We start from the raw sequence: 3729 nt of genomic DNA on the forward strand, positions 1-3729 counted from the left end.
TTTTTTGGGTTTTTTTTTTTTTTTTTGAGACAGGGTTTCTCTGTGTAGCCCTCGTTGTCCCAGAACTCACTCTGTAGACCAGGCTGGCCTTGAACTCAGAGATCCGCCGGCCTCTGCCTCCCAAGTGCTGGGATTAAAGGCATCCGCCACTACTGCCCAACTAGGTCTTAGTTTCTTTCTTTCTTTCTTTCTTCCTTTCTTTCTTTCTTTCTTTCTTTCTTTCTTCCTTCCTTCCTTCCTTCCTTCCTTTCTTCTTTCTTCTTTCTTTCTTTCTTTCTTTCTTTCTTTCTTTCTTTCTTTTGAGATTACTGTGACTTTTATTCACTTTGAAATTCGGATTAAAATAAAAGCAGTGAGAGTTGAGCTTTACAAATATTACATTACTACGTCATTGATATGGCTTTTACACTGATTGAATACAGAAAGAAAAAACTAACATTAGAATTATGGTAGTAATGACATGTGCAAACCCAGCATGCCACCTGACAGTTCTCAGTAAAAAACTGCTCTGGTCAGGTGCTGTCTGACATGGCTGCAGGCAGGTCTCATTGCTTGGAAGGATAAGCCCTGAAGAGCTTCATTCCTTAAAGGGAAAAAAAGAATCTCTCTCACTGGCCAGCAATGGCCAGGAACAGCTTCCTGCAATCTCCACTGTGTTACTTGCAATCATGGTGCTTAGGATCTTCTGATACATCTGGGTGAACATCTGTTTTATCTGAACAAGGTCAATCTCACTTCGAGTGACCACAATCCTGACTAGGGTGGAGTCATCCATGCCAGCACCTTTCATGGAATAGTAGAGTCGCTCAGCAAAGAAGGCAGGGCGGTTGAGGGCACACTGCAAGATGGTCTTCAAACCACTTTCAACCTATCCAGAAAATTCTCGGCTTACACTGCTTAGCAAATCTCGATTAGCCATCCTGGAATACCCCTCCATGGTGGCTTTCAGCTGAGGGAAGCTTCTTGTGGCGAGGATCATGTTGAAACAGGATTCATCTGTTCCTAGCCTCCCCTCCCCAGTCGGAGAGAGGCGCTGAGCATCTTCCTGAGCCATCTGGTGGTTCACACTCTGGCGCTTGTCATGATTTCTCTGGCACATGGACATGAGGCGTTCAAAATGTCCTGAGGTGTCCGACCTAATGTCCTTCTCAGGCTCTCGTCCAAATTCTAATTGATAACATCTAACAATGTCTCGAATTTCTTGACTTGTTCTTGTGCACAAAATCTCTATCAATACCCGTTCTTGAGTCCCTGCTCCCTGCATTGCCTTCCGTAAACTCCAGGCATCATAGTATGTAGGAGGCATGAACAGGGCAAGGATTAATTCTTCCATATTTCCACTCAACTCTGACTTGAGATCTTTAATTAAATCCTTGCCATACATGGTCTTAAAAGCTGCTTTAATTTGTTACCTCTGGTCGTTGGAACGGCTAGACACAACATCCACAATTGCTTGCTCGTCTGTACCAAACCCTTTCATTGCTTTATGGAGAATTTCTGCATCTCTCATAGCATCAAAGTTGGAGGCTGGGTGGATTTTTCCTTGGGTGCCCTGAGTCATCACAGCAAGATCACTGCTCTAATCCAAAGAAACAAGGGAGAAAGGAGGATAGGAAGAAAAGGACTCTGTATTGATCTGGCCTGGGTAGGGAGCTTGTCCTCCAGGGTACTGAGACGGCATTTGTCCTCTAGGAAAGCCGCCTGGTACTGAAACCTGGGCCGGTTCACCACCATAAGACTGTGCAGGTGGCTGTGGATAGCCAGAAAAGCCTGCCCCACTTGGTGGGGCTCCAGAGCCTTGGCCTCCAGGATAGGCTGGAGCACCCCCTGAATTTAGGGTTCCAGGATAGCTCCCAGGGGCAGGATAATCTCCAGGTGTGGGGTAGCCTCCAGCTCCTGGGTAGCCACCACTTGGTGCTGGTGGGTAAGCACCTCCTTCTATTGGTGGAAAGCCATGAGGATACGGATACTGACCCAAAGTGGGGAAAGAGGACTCCTGACCTGCAGGAGTCCAGGAGTGCAGGAGTCCTGAGGATATCCAGGAAAAGGTGGGTAGCCTGTGGGGGGATAGCCTGGGTATGATATCCTGAACAAGAAAGCAGCGTCCTAGGTCTTATGCATAGTGTGTTAGTACATGTGTGTATGTTGTGTATGTACAAGATTGTATAAACATACATAACTTTGTAAATGAGAATATATATACAAGGGGATGAAGTTATAAATTTAATTCTCTTCTTTCTTTCTTTCTTTCTTTCTTGCTTTCTTTTTTTCTTTTTGTTGTTGTTTTGGTTTGGTTTGGTTTTGTTGTTGTTATTCTTTGAGATAGGGTTTCTCTTTGTATCTCTGGCTGTCCTGGAACTCGATTTGTACACCAGGCTTTCCTCAAACGCAGAGATCTCACTGTCTCGGCCTCCTGAGTGCTGGATTAAAGGGGTGCTCCACCACCACCCTAAAACAACTCAATTGTTGTTGGCTGTTTGCATTGATACCATGGTAAGAATCTGAAAAGTGTGATGTCATTGCTTTAGCATAAGTCTCCCTGATTCCATACTGAGAATCAGCAATTTCTCAAAAACCTTGCTCTTATTCTATCTCAAGTACGCATGTACACTGATCTAAAGACAACGGGACACCTGCTTGAGGGGTTTATTATGCACGCACGGGTTTATTTTTACCCCATTCCTAGAAGTCTCAAGGTTGTTGGTGTTGATTTGGAGTTTTGAGGACATTAAGGTCAGCATCTCTGAAAATCTCATGTCCCTTCCTTCATAATTGTCACCTTCGAGACATAATATAATCAAAGTAATGGGGACATACTTTCAATTGAGAAAGGGGAAGTTTCCCTTCTACTAAGTACATTCTTCTTACAGTTCAATGGCCGCATTGGTGTCAGGTGACCACCTCAGCAGAAAGGGAGTCTGGCAGAGATCTGCAAACACACCCTTTTCGTACAGTGTTTGGGGAACCAGGAGTTCTCTGAAAGTCCTGGAGAGACGGCTCAGTGGTTAGGAGCACTGACTGCTATTCCCAAGGGAGGATCTAGTTCAATTCCCACATGACTGCTCACAACTCTAACTCAGGTTCCAGGGGGCCCAACGGCCTCTGTGGGCCCCAGCCATGCGAGAGGTACACAGACATACATTTAGGCAAAACCCTCAGCCACATAAAAAATAAAATAAAATAAAATAAAATAAATAAAATAAAATAAATAAAATAAAATGACTCTGAAACTCTTTATGGTTCCTAGAGTCAGAAACTTGATTTTAAAAGTTGGGGACACCCTGTTTGAACTTGGCTTCCAGATGTTCACCCCTCAAAGAAACTGAAAATAGAACAGATTCCTAATCATTTGGAGGCAACATTTTTTTTAAAGTCTGGAAACTCAAATGAAATAGTGGTATGAAGGTCACTTGCTTTTACTTTTTTAAAAGCTTTATTTTAGGAGAGTGTTTTGCCTGCACATGTGTGCATGTAATATCTGCCTGCCTGCGCCGGAAGAGGGTGTTGCATCCTCTGGAAGTGGAGTTACAAACAACTGTGAGTCACCATATTGGTGCTGGGAACTTGACTTGGATCCTCTGCAAAAGTACTCTTAACCTCTGAGGCAGCTTTCCAGCCCATAAAGATGTTTTATAAATAGGAAAGTTCTCTTTGTATGGTGGTGTATTTCTATTGTGAGAATTTTCTTTCTTTCTTTCTTTCTTTCTTTCTTTCTTTCTTTCTTTCTTT

At 43.6% G+C, this 3729-nt stretch overlaps 1 pseudogene; it reads right to left on the reverse strand.

The window, feature by feature from the left end:
- Positions 1-608: 608 nt before the first annotated feature.
- LOC114619814 lies at positions 609-2680 on the reverse strand (annotated as a pseudogene).
- Positions 2681-3729: the final 1049 nt, after the last annotated feature.

This window comes from Grammomys surdaster, unplaced genomic scaffold (genome assembly GCF_004785775.1).
Source record: "Grammomys surdaster isolate TR1022 unplaced genomic scaffold, NIH_TR_1.0 165, whole genome shotgun sequence".
Lineage (NCBI taxonomy): Eukaryota > Metazoa > Chordata > Mammalia > Rodentia > Muridae > Grammomys > Grammomys surdaster.